Source organism: Lutra lutra, chromosome 9 (genome assembly GCF_902655055.1).
Source record: "Lutra lutra chromosome 9, mLutLut1.2, whole genome shotgun sequence".
NCBI classification, from domain to species: domain Eukaryota; kingdom Metazoa; phylum Chordata; class Mammalia; order Carnivora; family Mustelidae; genus Lutra; species Lutra lutra.
The window spans coordinates 121,312,977-121,329,746 of record NC_062286.1 but is presented as its reverse complement, the minus strand read 5'-3'; the positions used below and the strand labels follow the sequence as shown (position 1 = coordinate 121,329,746).

General features: G+C 52.6%; 1 protein-coding gene across 13 annotated transcripts in view; it reads right to left on the bottom strand.

The window, feature by feature from the left end:
- The window catches only part of EPB41L1 (erythrocyte membrane protein band 4.1 like 1), a 119,445-nt gene that overhangs the window by 60,492 nt on the left and 42,183 nt on the right, over positions 1-16,770 (bottom strand). The window contains exon 1 of one of the 13 annotated variants that reach the window (XM_047744352.1): positions 6,844-7,167. The exons of the other annotated variants lie outside the window; for them this stretch is intronic. The gene's annotated coding sequence lies outside the window, so the exon portion shown is untranslated. Of the gene's footprint in view, positions 1-6,843; positions 7,168-16,770 lie in introns of those variants that run through there. 13 annotated transcript variants of the gene reach the window in all.

The following is a 16,770-nucleotide window of genomic DNA, read 5'->3' as shown; positions in this document are numbered from 1 at the left end:
CCAGAGAAGGCAACAAACTTTTCCAAGGATGCTCAGGGTGTAGGCAGCAGCTAGACTCCTGCAGCAGCTTAAACCGTCCAAAGAGAATTTGGAAATTCCACAGGTGAGCTCCATACTGGGTCCATTGGCAGAAGGGGTTTCCCTGGGACATCCTCACCCTTTGAGAGTGACAGAGACAGGGTCTCCTCCAAGCAAGCCAGCCTCCTCAAGGTCCTTGCCCCACTCAGCTCTGCTGAGAAGCAGGGGCTGAAGTGGGGAGCAGCAGACCTGTAGAGCCCTCCACCCCGGCCAACCCTCATGCTCGTTTCTGACTCTCTCTCTCATTTCATTTTCTTCAATTGTTCAAACGCTATTAGAGTTCATTGTCAGTATCATTTAGAATAGAGTAAAATTGGGAGCAACTTTAAATGTCAATCAACAGGGCCTTAGCCAAATTACCTAGGATTTACCCCTTTAGATTTATTTATTATTTGAGAGAGACGGAGTGAGAAAGCGCACCTGCGAGCGAGTGAGGGGAGGGGCAGAGCATGACCTGAGCTGAAACCAAGTCCGATGCATAACTGACTGAGCCACCGAGGCACCCCAGGATTTACCCCTCTAAAAACAAATGATAGGACTGGGGCACCTGGGTAGCTCAGTAAGTAAGCGGCTGCCTTTGGCTCAGATCACGATCTGAGCCCCATGTGGAGCCCCATGTCCGGCTCCCTGCTCAGCGGAGAGTCTGCTTCTCCCTCTCCCTTTGCCCTTCTCCCCGCTTATGAGCACTCCCTTTCTCTCTCTCTCTCTCTCTCTCTCTCAAATAAATTCTTTTTAAAAAATGAATTATGAAAGTATAACATACTTGTGAAAATTTTTGCTGTAGATTTTATATATATATCTACATGGAAAGATGCTGATATAAAGTTAAGTGAAAAAAATGCAAGTTGTAAAACAATGATGCAATTTATGGCCCCATTCTGGTTTGTGTGCTTATGTAGGCACAGAAAATACCCTGAGGGACACACAGCACACTGTTATCATTGGGTTCTGCTGGACAGAAGAATTTTGGTTGGGGAGACAAAGAGAGAATACACTTCTGAATTATTAGGACTTTTCACATATTTCTTTTCTAATTAAAATTAAGGAACAGAGGTACCCGGGTGGCTCAGTCAGTTGAGTGTCTGCCTTCAGCTCAGGTCATGATCCCAGGGTCCTGGGATCGAGTCCTAGATTGGGGCTCCCTGCTCAGGGGGGAGCCTGCTTCTCCCTCTCCTTCTGTCCCTCCCTCTCTGCTCGTGCTGTCTCTCGCTTTCTCTCAAATAAATAAAATCTTTTAAAAAATATAAAAAACAAACAAAAAAAAACCCTCAGTGGGTTAAAGCCTCTGCCTCTGGCTCAGGTCATGATCCTGGGCTCCTGGGATGGGGCCCCTCATTGGGCTCTCTGCTCGGCAGGGAGCCTGCTTCCCCCTCTCTCTCTCTGCCTGCCTCTCTGCCTACTTGTGTTTTCTGTCAAATAAATAAATAAAATATTTAAAAAAAAATTAAAATAAGGAAAATAAAAAGTATTTTTAGAAGATCTGTTTTGATCAGTCTTACTGACCTCCTATCATATCTGCTGAAACTCCATTTCTGCCTGTTCTTTCCCAATCTGTTATCTCTGGTCATCCCTAATTCTACACCACTTCAATCTGAGTGCTCCTATTTTACGGGTTTTTTTCCATTTAACATTAATTGTATCAGAAATACTTCCCCATTATTAAATCATTATCATCACAGCTAATATTCGTGGGTGCTTGACTACGTGCTAGTTACAGTGCTAAGAGTTTTACATGCCTGAAATCATTTAATCTTGACAACAACCCCAAAAGCAGATTCTTGGACTGTCCCTATTACAGATGGGGCAAGTGAGGCTTAAAAGATCAATCTGCCGGGGCACCTGGGTGGCTCAGTGGGTTAAGCCGCTGCCTTCGGCTCAGGTCATGATCTCAGGGTCCTGGGCTCGAGTCCCGCATCGGGCTCTCTGCTCAGCAGGGAGCCTGCTTCCCTCTCTCTCTCTCTCTCTCTCTGCCTGCCTCTCTGCCTACTTGTGATCTCTCTCTGTCAAAAAAAAAAAAAAAAAAAAAAATTAAAAAAAAATAAAAATAAAAATAAAAGATCAATCTGCCAAAGCCTGGCAGCTCAGAAGGCTGGAAAGTAGACTAAAGCCCTGGTCTGTGTGCGTCTCCCAAGCCCTTGGCTAGGAACCCCTTCACCCGACTTCCCCTGCACAGCTACTGAGCGATGAGTAAGCATGGAGCGGGTAGGGATGAGGAGGCCAGGTCCTGGGTCTTACCCCCTATATGACCTTGGACAAGCCGACTCCCCTCTGCTTTGTTCCTTCCATCAATTTTTTCACCAGACAAGCATTTGCAAATCACTGAGCTAGATGCGGTGGAGAGAACAATGAATTAAACATGAATCCTGCCCTCAAGGAGATTAGAACCTAACCTGAATCTCCTCGCGCACGGGCAGTATCTAACCCTGTCCCACCTGGGTCACACAGACATGAAATGAATTAAGGATGCGAAGGAGCTTCCCAAGTGCCCCGCTCCATGTGCTGTGAGAATAAGTATTTCTGTGGCTGTTCACGGCTGTATATTATTTTATCCACTGGATGTTCCAAAACGCTCTCAATCATCTTCCTATTGTTGGGCACTTAGTCCCAATTTACTGCTATTATACAGGAAGCTCTGATGGGGATTCATCCAAAGGAAATTATTCAAAAGGGAAAAAAAAAAAAAGCCAGATGCACAAAAAGATGCCAGGCAGCCTTCGGAATGACTGAAGGGACACAGTCCTTCATCTTCAGCCCTCGAGGCCTCAAACCCAATTCACAACCCCTGTGGCCTGCCCCAGCCCAGCAGCTGAGCCCCCCGCCCCCCAGGAGAGAGGACATCTCAGTGCACTGTTAACCTTCCTCCCTCACCCGCCCTCCCAGTCCACGGGGCTGACGTTTCTCCCACAAGGCTGCAGTCCCGCCCTTCCTCGTGGTTCCTGCAGTTGCCAAAGGGACCTTCCGGAACACTTCTGTCATGCCCCGGTGCATGCGAGCCTCATGCAGACCTACCAAGGCCCCCGGAGCCTCCAGGCTCCTGTCAAGTGGAAACATCTTAGCCTGGCATTTGAGAGAGACTGAGGGGAGAGAGCAGTCGTGTTTCCTGAGTCCCTGGGATATGCCAGGACCACACTAGGCCCCTTTACATAACCACCACCACAAGTGGCCTCAAGAAGACAGGAGTGTTTATCCCTGGTTTACAGATGAGGAAACTGAGGCTAGGGCTAGCTAAGTGATGGGCCCGAGGGCACATGGCTGGTACACCATGGAGTTCTGTGACAAGAGCTTAGGCCTGGTGGATTCCAGAACCTTGCCAAAGACCCAGCCCCAAGCCGGCTTTCTGAGTCACCTCCCAGTGCACCCAGCCCTCCTGCCCTACCTGCCCCAGGAGTCCCAGACCACCCACTCTTCTTCAGAGGCAACTCTACTTCCTTCCCCTCTGACCTGGGGAGTGGGGACCCTTCCTCACAGCCACTGAAATTCCACTTGGCCTTTGGTACCCAGGACACAGGCTCCAGGAAGCCTTCCCTGATCACCAAAACAGGAATCCATGCTTAGCCTATGGAACAGCTGGCTCTTCACCTCCCCATGTCCTGTCTGCGCTTCACCAGCCAGACTGTGAGCCCCCTGAAAAGAAGGATGTTTCCTCGGACACAACAGGGGGCCTGCAGGAGGTATACCCAGAGAATATTTTTCAATTGCACAAAACTGGGCTTCTGAGAAGACACTACAGGCTGCTGGCATGGCCACTGGGAACATGGCTTTGGCCTACTCTGCCTGGATTGAAATCGGGGCTCCCCCATGACTTAGCCATGTGACTCTGAGCAACTGCCTTTCCCTTGCCTGAAAGCCTCAGGTCCCTCAATGTGTAAAATGGGAAGAAGCATTCCTACCTCACTGGGTTTTGTGAAAATTGTATGAGTTGTATGGGTAAGCCCTTCCAACAGGGCCTGGCATGTCGTAGGTGCTCAGTAAATGCTGGCTGTTCCTATTCTCATCCCCAAGCCACCCGCCCTAGAAGCGCCTCCTCGTTCCCATCCCACCTGGTACCCTGCATTCCCACCCTTGTGTTTTCAGGTTATTAGGGTCCCAGCAATGCGGAAGGAGTAGGGCTGGGTGAACCCGGGGGGCTAACTAGACTGAAAGCTAACCAGTCTTCCCAGAGAGCCAATGGGGGCAGGGAGACCAGAGCAGCCCACTTCTAGGGAACCCTGGCCAGGAAGCAGAAAGCCAAGGCAGCCACTCTGTCAGGGGTCCTCATGAGTACCCCACTGCCCCATCCCTCTGGACATCAGAAGCACTTGGGCCACAGAACTGCCTTTGTCTTACCAGACCCAACACAGAGCACTCTAGCTGGACCAGCCCCAGCACATCAGCTGTGGCTGACCAGCTGTGACTGGACACCAACCCGGCACGCCCAGATACCACCCCAGACATATCGCTATGGGAGAGAGAGGGGCTCCGGAGGCAGGCAGCCCCACACTTTCCAGCTGTGTAACCTCAGGCAGGTGACACAACCTCTCTGAGCTGCAGTTTCTCATTTGTACAGAGTGGATAATACCTGACAGGGCTGCTGTGAGATAAGGCAAAGTACTAGCCCAAGGTAACTGCTCAGTAAATGCCATCATCCTGATTATGTAATCACTAATATTACTCCAAGTAGAGATTATCATCCCCTTTTAATAAATGGGGATACAGAAGCCCAGAGAGGCTCACAGAGAAGTCCATGTCGGAGCTAACACAGCGCAGTCCAGTCAAGAGACCCTATCCACTTTCTCTGCAGGCTCAGGCCCAGAATATCGCTGGGCCTCTAACATCCTCTTGGCTCCGTATACTCCCAAGGTCAAGGGCTGCTGGCTGCCCATTGCCTCAGCTCTGGCCCATTATCTGTGAGGCAGCCTGACCTTTTCTCCTCACCTTTCGGGGTCACGGGCTGGGAGGCCAATGTGAGACCCCCTCCTAAAGGTTGGCCTCAAGCTCCAGGCTAGAATGCTCAGTCTCTGTCTAAGACCTGTGTAGGCAACAGCCACAGCGATGGGGATGCAGGTATCCAGGCTGCAGGAACTTCAAACCAAGGATAGAAGACCTGGGTGCCTTAGTGCTGGCCCTCCCACTCAGCTGCTAGGTGACCTTGGACAAGTCATTCTTCCTCTCTAGGTCTCATTCAAGCTTTCAACATTTACTAAGTGAGGACTACCGACGGGGCCAAGCATCATTCTCATGCAGGTTCTATGAAAGCTCCATGAAGCTCACAGAGCTGAGCCCAGGGAAATGCCACATGGCCCAGGAAGGGTGTTCATAGTAACAATGCCCCCTGCACTGATCTCTAGGACTGCCTCGCAGTACCCTTCAAGGGACCATGCTCTGCACGCCACAAAGACTGTGCGTGGGGTTGCCAGGCAGACATGACCTCAGGCTGGCCAGGAGAAGCCAGCTTCCTCCCTGCACAGAGCTGGCAGCGCCTCCCTGGGCCACAGCGGCTCAGAGAGGAGGCTGGCACAGGCTGCCTCTGCCGCAAGCTCCATCTGGAGGAATGGGTGGGCAGGCGGGCACACAGCCGCCCCTATTCTCCACATCCTTGTCCAGGTCAGGCAGCACTGTCTTCCAGGAGCTTCTGGGGACTCCATTCCCATCCCCAGCTCTCAACATGGCCAGCTGCTGCTAATTCTGGAAGACTCCTAACGCTGGGAGATGGGGGAGAGATGGAGCAGCCAGACCCCACACAGCCCGAGAGGTCCTAAATCCAGCCCTCTTACACTCCCACCTTTGCAGAGGAGGTGATATGCAGATCCAGAAGTGAAGGCAGGAACACGTGGTAGTGCCTTTCCCCCACCAACGCATTCTCAGAGTTTGTGGGGGGGGGGGGTGGCAAGGACCCTAGCCGGCAGCCAACAAGGAGACCAATATCTTCAGAACTCCTTCCTAGTCCTTGTCCAGTGCCTCAAGGTCCCCATGGACCATCCTGGGGCCGTAGGTCTGCCAGGCAGTGGCCTCAGCACCTGGTAAGTTACCCTAGTGGCTACAGTCCCTTGTCCGCCTCCCCCCCATGCCTGTCCCCAAGACCCCAGCTTCTCAGGACCTCAGACATTCCTAAGTGTGAAGGTGCCAGACACAACTAGAACCCACAAGTCCTCTCCCTCGAATCAGGGGAGCAGCCTTGGGCCAGAACAATAGGAAACCAGAACCCCAGAGGCGCCTGGACCTCCACCCATCCACCCAGCTTTGGGTGACTTGGAGGGGAGATGCAGTGGGAAGTGAGGCCAGGGTGGAAAAAGGTCTATAACCAGAGGGTGAGGGAGAGGATAGGAGCTGCCCAGCACCCCAGTCTCTAACCAAGAGACTGGCCTGCGACATCTGAAGCTTAGACAAGAAGATCCAGGGAGCCCCTGGCCTCCACGGAGGCAGCAGGAACGATCTCAAAGAACAGAGTGGCCCAGCCAGGGAGTCCAGTGCCCAGCAACCGTTCATCCCAACAGTAACCACCAGCCCACAGCCTGCCCACCTCTCTCTCCAGGCCTCGGAGAGGCTGCAGACCTGGGAGGCAGGGAAGAACAGCACAGATCTCACCACAACCACCACCACCACCACTACCGCTACTGCCGCCGCGGCCACCACCACCACCACCACCCACAGGCCAGGGAGTCAACAGCCTGGAAACTCAGTTCCTCCCGGTCTTGTCCCCAGTCCTCCCCAGGGTCGCAGGCCCGGCCTACATGTACTGAGTCCCCACCCCCCCGTGCCACCTGACCCCCCCCCCCATGTGCCTACCTGAGCCCGGGGTGCCCCATCTTGGGCAGGCTGGGCGGGGGGCGCCCCTTCGGCTCCTGCGGGGCCGGGAGGCCGCGGGGCGGGGCGGGCGTGCGGGGCCGCGGCGGGCTCTGCGGAGCAGCCTGTTCCGCGACACCCCCGCCCGCTGATGGATGCCGACTGCAGCAGCGGCGGCGGCGGCGGCTCGGCGTGCGCCGGGGGCTGGGCACCGTGCCCACAGCCCCGGGCCTGGCGCCCGACGCGCGGCCAGCCCCCGCCCCCGCCCGGCCTCCGCGCCCAGCCCAGGGGCGGTCGCCGCGCGCCTGCCTGCCTGCTCCCTCCGGCGGCCCTGCCCCTGCCTCCGCCTCCTCTCGGCCAGCCTCCCTTTCCTCCTCCTCCTGCTTCTCTCTTTCTCTCAGTCTCCCAGGCCACTTCCTCCCCGGCGCTGTCACCGGCCGTTCCCCGACCCCTGCGGGACCGCGATGGAGCCACGGAGCCAACTCCTGCGCCCTCGCGGCCCCCCCATCCCGCGCCCCCAACCCCGCCACCCTCGGCCCCCCGCGCGGGGACGACCCCTCTTGGGAGCTCGGCAGGGACAGAGGGAGGGGGAGGGGAGAAGAAGGGGAAGGATCCCTGACTCAGAAGGGGTGACTCAGACTCAGTGGGCCTCCCAGCCCACCGAGCAGAGCCGGATACCCTCACCTCCCCAGCAGCAAAGAAGGGCACGATCTCCCAGGGACTCAGGGCTCCTCCCCCACCAGGGAGGAGGTATGTGCAAAGGTCTCCTAGGATCCTGTGGGTCTCTGAGCGTATGTGTGCATTTGCCCATATGTGCCTTGGTGGCAGTGACCCTAAGTATAACTGGGGACTGGGCCTGTGTACACATGGTTTTTTTCTGGATGTTCGTGAGCACACACAGGGTGTGCACCTAGGCTCCTGGAAGGTAGGGGGCGGGGTAGCCAAGGGGTCTTATGGCACTGCGGATAGGATTCAAAAACCACATGACAGCCCTTCAGCGGAACTAACTCAAAAAGCTGGTCCCAACCACCACACCTCCAGCTCCCTCTATCCACAGGCTCAGACCTCAAATGGCAGAGGACTGTGGGAGGCAGAGGGCCTGGGGTCTGGTCCAGTTCTGCCACTGTTGGCCAATATAGTCTGGGGCAAGTTGTTCTCCTGCTTTGGGCCTCAGTTTGCAAACAATCAAAGAAAGGGTGGGACATACTCACCTCTAGGATCCCATTTGATGGTGGAAGCCCCAGGGAAGACAGTGGGTAACTCCCAACATAATCTCCAAAGACTTCTGCTCATGGTATCATCTGTAGCCCACATGACCCCTACTCCCCAGCCTCTTCCCCGACATACAGATTTTTCCACTCTTCAAATAATTCCCTAGTACCTACTATATGCCAGCCACTGTTCTAGGCCTCCCAGACCCCACTGCAGTGAAAACCACAGAAGCCCAAAGCTGGGAGGCAGCCCAGACATGAGCCAAGCCATCTGCCCTGCCCCCCCCCCCCGCCCCCGGAAGCTGTAGGTCCCTCAGTGTCAGCCTCACCAGTGGGCTGTGTCCCTCAGTGTCGACTCACCACTGTCCAACTCTACTCCCTGTCTCTGAGTGTATGTGTGGCTGCTCCCTCCTGGTGACCTTACAACCTAGGTCCTAATACCACAATAGGGCCTCCAGAGAATGAGGCCATGCCTTCTCCCCAGCACCCTTCAGAGAACACCCCCACACCAAGCCTTAACTTCTCCAACTTAAACACGACAAACGCCACCAGATGTTCCCAAGACATAGCTTCCAGTCCCTTCACTCTCCGTGCTGTCCACTAGGCTCAGGCGTGGGCAGACACCAGAAGAAAGCCAGCTCCTCCCAGCCCTAGAGAACATGCCCTTGCTCCAGACAGGAGCCAGGAAGATGGACAAAGCAGCCCAGAGCCAATTCACAGAACGACCAGAATCCCGCTGGGCAGACTTCCTTAACAGATGTCCTCCTTCACCTCTGGACTTTTCACTCTCCAGCTTCCCAAATTCCTGTCAGGAACTCACCAGGCCCTCTAGGGTATGGCCTTGGGCAAGTCACTTTGCCACTGGGGATGTTTGTTTGAGTTCAGTTACTGCACATTCGTTCAAACGAATGAGTGAAAGGATCAGTAAAACTCCAGAGTCACATCAGATGAACTTGCTGTTTCTTTTACACATCTGGTAAGAAATCCTTGACTCTCTGCTGGCCACTATTTTTATTCCAGATTGACTCCAAGCCTCTTCTGTTCACTGACCTTCCCAACCCTGGGCTCCTATAGGCAGGACAGACATGTGGCCAAAGCCCATGTTCCTCCTAGTTCAGTCTCCTTCTCTGGATCCTCCTCCCCTTCCTTCCTTCTCCCTCCTCTCCTGGGTCAGGGCCATTTTCCCACCCTCCTCAGCTAGACGGAGCCTCTCACTTTCCCAGAAGAATCTGAGCTACATTCCAAAGACCAAGGCAGGATATTCCCAGACATCATTCTGGATTTATACTCAAAAGGCCCAATTAATTCCCTTCAGGTCAGTGGGACCATATAGAAACGCGGGCTTCTTCTACTATGGTCATTATTTCTATGATTAGTATTGACCAGTATTTCTATTAGCACATTCCAGTTTGAAAAGTACTTTTGTGTGTGATCTTCACAACATCTTGTGAGATAATATCATCCCCATTTTATAAACAGGCAGGCAGAGGCCCAGAGTGGTGAGTGACTTGTGCAAGGTTATACCTGCTCCATCACACTAGCTCTCTGAACCATGTTCCACTTGACCCTGCAATGACCTTTTGTAGAGAAATCTGGTGGAGGGTGGGCTGGGGGTACTCTGACGAACGCATGGCTCCTTATGGGCATCAACTGAAGTTAATACTCCAGTTCCTTTGCTGCCTTCCTTCCCCAGGCAGGGAAACTGAGGCACAGGAACAAGACCTAACCCAGCACCACCTCTCCTGAAAACCCCCATGGAGAAATGCTAGGGGCCCAGGTAGACAAAGAAGAGCCCACCCAGGGAAGAAGGTCTTTCCAGCTCCCTTGTTTCTTCCTGAATTCTGCTTCCAGCCCTGGCTCTACCACTGTCTATGTTACTTGGGCAGAACTGACCTCTCTGAGCCTGTTTCCTCATCTATAAAATGGGAGAAAGTCTTCCTGCCCTACTGCCATTACGGGGTTGGTGTGATGGGGGCGGTCAGCAAATGCTGGCGGAAGAGAAGGGACAGGACCCTGCCTCCCTTCTCTGGTTTGCGCAGGAGGTGGGATAAATTATTTTCTCTTAAATTTTAACTCCAAGGAGCTTGATGGAAAAGGGCCAGATATCAGAAAGCCAGAAGGATGGAAATGATCTGCCCCATTGGCTGGGAAGCCAAAGCACACAGTGTCAGCAATGGCCTCCACCCCACCCCACCCCCAAAGCTGGGGCAGAGATGACACTGAACCCTTCAAGCAGGGCCCCTCCTACCCTCTTTTTTTTTTTTTTTTTTTAATCTTCAGTGGCCTCTGTCAAGGTCACCCAAGTAGTTAGTGGTCTCATGACTCCCCACCAGCAGGGACCCCTTGGTTCCCCAGAGAGCAGGGTGGGTGGTTAGTACTCCTAGCCCAAGGTCTTAATCTTTCATTCAGCAAACAGTAATGTTCACACTGAGCTGGGCCCTAGACTCAGGGGAGGCAAGAGGAATTGGGTAGCCTCCATCTTTGGACTCAGTGTCAGTCCAGTGGGGGAGAACGGCACATAAGCCAGCCCATCAGAGGGCACACTGTAAGATGAATACCACCATTTTCTGAGGACTTACTTTGTACCGGACAGTAGACACACATTCATTTGTAGAATGCTCACAATAATTCTCTAGCATCGAAATCATTCACTCCTTTCGCAGCTAAAGTAAGTGATGCTCGAAGGGGTTAATGACTTCCCAAAGTTCACCCAGCGAAGAAACAGCAAAACCAAGATGTGACTGCCATGTCTGTCTGATGCCAAACCCTGAGCATCAATCCTTATGCTCCCTTCCCTGCCCCCAGAGCTGTGCCGACTACTACGGTAGCCACTAGCTGCATGTGGCTACTGAGTCCTTGAACCGAGACAGATGCAAATTGAGGTGTATTGTAAGGCTAAAGTTGGCACTGGACATTGAAGATTTAATTGAAAAAGTGTGTAATAGAGCTCAGTAATTTTTGCGTTGAAGTATCTTAGATATATTGAGTTAATAAAATATATCATTAGACTATGTCATTGGTTTCTTTTTGCTTTTCTTTTTTCACGTGGCCGCTAGAAAATTCTAAATTACAAATGTGGCTCACATGACATTTCCTTTAATCTGCATGGATTTAGATAGTCTGAAGTCCTAACCCAGACCCTGGGGCTCAGAGAAGGCTTCCTGGAGGAGGGGATGCCCAAACTGAGCTTGGTTAAAGGCAAGGTGGTGGAGAGGAGGGTATTCCAGGGCAAGAAAGCTGCAGGGCATCTGGCTTTGGTCCCAGAGGGCTGCAGGACCTGGGTGGGCTGAGCTGCAGCCCCAGGCAGCTGAGAGCTGGGCCAGTCTCTGGGGGAAGCTACCAGAGCCAAACTTTCCAGAGCAGCACAACCCGCAGGTCTGGGACAGTCTGCCTGACAAAGCTGTTCTCACTGGTCTTTGGCACTCTCTGGAAGGCACTGCGGGGTGGCTGCGTCTGCCTGCGTGTAGAGAGCAGGCAGGGAGGACAGGCAGCAGCACTCACCTGGCAGGGACCTCCCCCTTCCCGCTGCCCCCCATCTCCTTGCCTTCAGATTCCTCCAGGAAGGCTCCCAAAGCGCTGCAGTCGCCAGGGACCACCCTTCCCTCGAACCTTCCAGGCCAGACCGTGGGAGCCGCACTCTCCCGCATTAGGTCATACTCTGGTGTGGAATGATGACAGAGCTGCATGGCGGGTCACACAGTACAAAGTACTTTTCTAGACCTATTGTGGTGTTGCTGAGGGCAACATTTACCTCTGTGGAGGGGGCCAGAGGCAGGGATGGGGGACGCTCATGAATTTGTACAGGAGCTGTGTGACCTTGGGCAGGGCCTCTCTGAGCCTCAGTTCTCACCTCTGTAGAATGGGGATGATATTGGCACCACCTCCTAGAGCCTAGGAAGAGGACATGAGAGAAAACCCACAAAGGGCTGAGCGTGTCCTGCAGTACCCTGAGTCTCTCCAAAGCCTTCAAAGTTACCTCCCCCCAGGAAGTTTACCCCTCTTGCCTCTTCCACCCGTGTTCTACCCAGCCTGTCCCTCCTCTGGCCTACTAGACCACACATCTCTTGTCTCCACCTCTGAATTTGGAGTTCAGCTGTCATGAGGCTCTCTGGCTTCTCCAACAAGAATGCAGTCTGGCAAAGGGAAGAGCCTTACCTTCTCCCTCCCCCCTCCTTCTTTCCGTACTCACAGCCAGGCCTCTGCACAGGTCCGCACATCCCAAGGGCTCTCAAGGCCCACTCCAGTAGCTTGCACGTTTGGCTGCCATCTTTGGCCAAAAAATAATGCAGCTCTGGAAGAATATGTACCTGTTGGTCTCCACTGAGCAAATCTCCAGGAGCTGGTCCTGCTCTGCTTCCTCCACGGAGGAGCCTTCAGGGGTCCCCTGTTCTCTGATAAAGCAAGCCAAACTCCTCAGCCTGACTCCCCAGACCGTTCAAAGGCTGATCTCACCTGGTTCCTCAGTCTTACCCTCAGGTTCCGGGTGGGGAGCTCTGTCAGTATGAATGCTTCCAGGCTCCTAGGATGGCGGCCCAGCCCTGCCTCTCTGCTTCTGCCCCTGTTCTTTCTTCTGCCTGGGAGACCCCTCCTCCTTTTCCCATGGTCATTCATCCAGGCATCCTCCAGGAAGTCCTTCCTGGTCTCCTCCTCTTGGCAACAACCCCTCCCAGATAGAAGGAAACTCAGGGCCTCTCCCTCCCGCACTCTGCCCTCCAGCTGCAAGGCCTGAAGTCCTGCCCGCAGTCAGCCTGATGGCAGGGCTCACTTTCATCCTTCTCCCCATGGGGGCCCAGCTCAGAACACATGTGCGTATGTGCTGTGTGTCCCTTGAGCCACCCTCACTCCCAGAGTCAGGGGCCGGGAGTAAGAATTCACCAGGAAACCAGGACACTCTCGGGGCTGTGTTCTTCTGACCCCAACATCACCTTGGCTACATTTCTTAATGGAGCCCCATACTCCAACTGCCCCTGGGAAATCAGCCCTCACCCCGGAGTCTGAGAGCCACACTTCCGGGGCCTGAACATGAAAGGTCTGGCCACCGTCCCACTTGCTAAGGATACCCAGCCACCCAGCCTCCCATCAGGTGCCTGAGGTGGCCTCTGAGGTCTGCTCATCGCCGGAGCATCACAGACTCCTTGCAGTCAGAAGAGACCTTGGAGACTGTCATACAGAGGCTGGAAGCTGTGAGTGGCAACGTGTCTGCGGTCCCGTGTGCCAGAAGATGCTGCAGTGACACCATCAATCCACATCATCGTTGTGGAGAGCAGCTGAGTCCCCACTACGTACTGGCGCGGCGCCTAGCAATTTGGATACATTTTCCGTTTTTAATCTGCTACCCCCCTGTAAAGCAGAGGTTAGAGACGCACTTGCTTTTCCAGGGGGAGGAAAATGAAGCTCAGAGCACTGAAGTCACTAAACCAAGGTCACGCTGCTAGTGGGGGTTGGGGAAGGGGCAGGATTCAGTTGCAGGCACGCCTGACTCCAGAGCCCGTGGCTTTTCCATCCTTAACCCTGCATACATTTGGCTTGTCACAAATGTACTGTAGAGATGCTGGCTATGTTTTAGTTGTTATCTGGATTATAGTTACACAAGTGTGCATAAACTTACAATCTGTGTACTTTGCTGCATTTGCAACTTCAATAAAGTTTTTCTTTAAAGATTTATTTAGGAATAAATAAATTCTATTTATTTAGGAGAGGGAGAGCCCCTGATGCAGGGCTTGATCTCACGTCCCCAAGATCCCGACCTGAGCAGAAACCAAGAATCAGACGTCCAACCGAGCCACCCACGCACCCCTCAATAAAATTTTCTTTTTAAAAAAGATTTTTGGGGACGCGTGGGTGGCTCAGTTGGTTGAGCAGCTGCCTTTGGCTCAGGTCATGATCCCAGGGTCCTGGGATCAAGCCCCGCATCAGGCTCCTTGCTCAGCAGGGAGCCTGTTCCTCTCTCTGCCTCTGCCTGCCGCTCTGCCTGCTTGTACGCGCTCTCTCTCTGACAAATAAATAAATAAAATCTTTTTAAAAATTAAAAAAAGATTTTTGTCCTAGAGATGAATACTCGCTAGAGATTTTCAGGATGTGGAATCCTCTTAGTACTAGATTCTGAAGCTAGAATGCTGTTTCTCTCTCTCTCTTTTTTTTTTTTTTCCTTTCTGACCATCTTTCTATTGCAACCAGGACTGTTCCCAGGATCTCTAAATTCCCACACCAGGCCAAGCAGAATTTCACCCGCTGCCCATTTCTCAGACCACAATGGACATTTTCTCATATTCAGGTTCCCAACCCAGGTGTCACCCAGCCAACGCTCCCCTTCCAGAAGCTGGCAGAGCTCTGCAGTCTTTGCAACTTCCTCCCCATCCACCCATATGCAGGGATCAGATGGTGACACCAGTCGCTGTACCACTGGCTAATCCCCAGCTTCAGGAGGCGGCCAGGCAGTGATGTCTGGATGTTCCCACTCCTAGTACCAGGCCAGGCCGGGCAGAGAAGCCTTCTGTGTGTACAAACACAGCCTTCTGCTTAGGTGGCTCCTGCCGGACTCCCTCGCCAACTCGGCCCTCTGTGGCTTTTATCTTCCTGCCCAAAATAACCATTGGCTTTACTGCTTCTCTGGACATGAATCAGATTCTCGTGAGAGCCCATGAGCAGCTTGAGGACAGGAAGGGCATGTTATCCATCTCCATTTCCCCAGTGCACGAGGGCAAAGGTTTGTGGGATTTAGCGAGCTCCTCTGCATGCCTGGGGGGACCTGAGCTAGGCAGCGAGAACTCACTAGCAAACAGTCATGCTCTCTGAAAGCTCACAGTTTAGAGAAAACACCAGCACCAGCCAAATGCAATAGAAGGCAAAAAGTACTAAAGGCTGTAAGAAAAGGATGAAGTGTTTTGGAGTTCAGAGGAGAAAGACACTGGGGGAGGTCAGAGTGTCAGAAGTTTCAAGGCGGAGGGAGCATTTGGGCTGAACATTACAGACAGGGCAGAAGGACAGTCTAGGTAGAGGAGACAGCATTAAAAAAAGGCCTGGCATGGCATACCAAGTGATTTCCTGCACTGTCTATCAACTAGCCACATGTGACTATTTAAATTTAAATGAATTAAGATGGGAAAAAATGTAAAATTCATAGCCACCTATGGTTAGTGGCTACCATATTGGACAGTGCAGATGTGCACCATTTCCAGACGGTTCTACTGGATGGCGCTGGTCCTCATGGCAGAGAATCCGGAAGACTTTGCATGGAGGCGTGACGTGATCAGAGCTGGGCTTTAGGAAGATAAATTTGTCCTTAGAGAGGAGTGAATGACTGGAGGGTAGGAGAAACCTGGATCTGGTGGTGGGCCAGAGAGCATTACGATAATCCAGGCAAGATCGATAACCGCTTCCCTTCCCTCTGTTCACCTCTTCCTATCAGTAAGCAGGAATGCAGAGAACGATGCTTCTCAAAGCATGTTCCCCGGAACAGCAGTATCATCTGAGAATGCCTTAGTGTACAAATCCTCAGGCCCTACCCCAGACCTGCAGAGTCAGAAACTTGGGGGTTCGGAGAAGTAACTTGTGTTTTGGTCAGCCCTCTCATGGTTCTGATGCACACTCGGGGGTGAGATCTGCCAGCACCGAGGCTAGGGGCCATCCACGCTGGTTCCAAAGTAACTCTACACTCCAGAGTCAGAAGACGTGGCTCCATGGCCTGTCTCAGACATTAACCAGTGTGCTTAATCTCTTCGGCCTCAGTTTACGTATAATAACCCTAATCGGTTATTATAAAGATCAAAGAAGTTAATACTCTAAGTTAACTCTTCTAAGAAAAGTGTCTGGCATATAGTAAGTGGTTAGTGAATGTTAATTATAATTTTAGTCCTCCTGTGTCTCTTTATCTAAACTCCCATGGCACCAAGTTAAAGACCTCCCATATACAATGGACCAGCATCTGTCTCCTGCCATGAGCTACGGCCTCCTAGCTGTCCATCATGTATTTCGAGGCCCACTCCCCCACAGCACCAGTCACTTCTCTCCAGGCCAAAGGTGTCAGGTCCTCTCTCAGAAGGCAATGGTACATCTTGTGTCAAGATCCAAGAGGCGAATTTAATGTATTTAGCTAAGATGCCCTATAGGGGATCAAGTCAGAAGATGGCCCTTGAGTCTTTCCCTACAAGACCACCTGGGAATAGGATTGTCTGGACATGAGTGTCCAGATGCCCACCACCATGGAAAGCGTCAAGCCTGTTCAGTTGATCCATGCCAGACAGAAGGGTATGGGAAACAGTACCTGGGGTTCTACCTACTGCGGGAGCTGGATCCTAATTCAGGGAACCAGCCAGAGGGAGATGGTATCGACAAACCTGGACTCTGATCTTGGCAGTGAGATCTCAGGCAGTCATTCTCCTCTCTGTATTCAATTTCCTTACCTCTAATGGGAGGCGGTTGGCCTAGTGTGGTTCTTAACCTTTTATGGGTCATGGTTTTCTCTGAAAATGAGATGAAAACTGCAGAGTTTCTCCCCCAGAAAAATGCACATGGGCACACTTCCAGACACACACACACACACACACACACACACACTTCTTGTTATTTCAGGCATCAAGTGACCTCATGAAGCTCATGTGTCGATCACCCCATGGGTGATCAACTTGCTCAAGAAACCTTGGCTAGATGGTCTCTAATCACCCGCGACAAGAAATCAGCTGTATTTGTATCTAATTTAAAGGAACTCTATGTGAAAAAT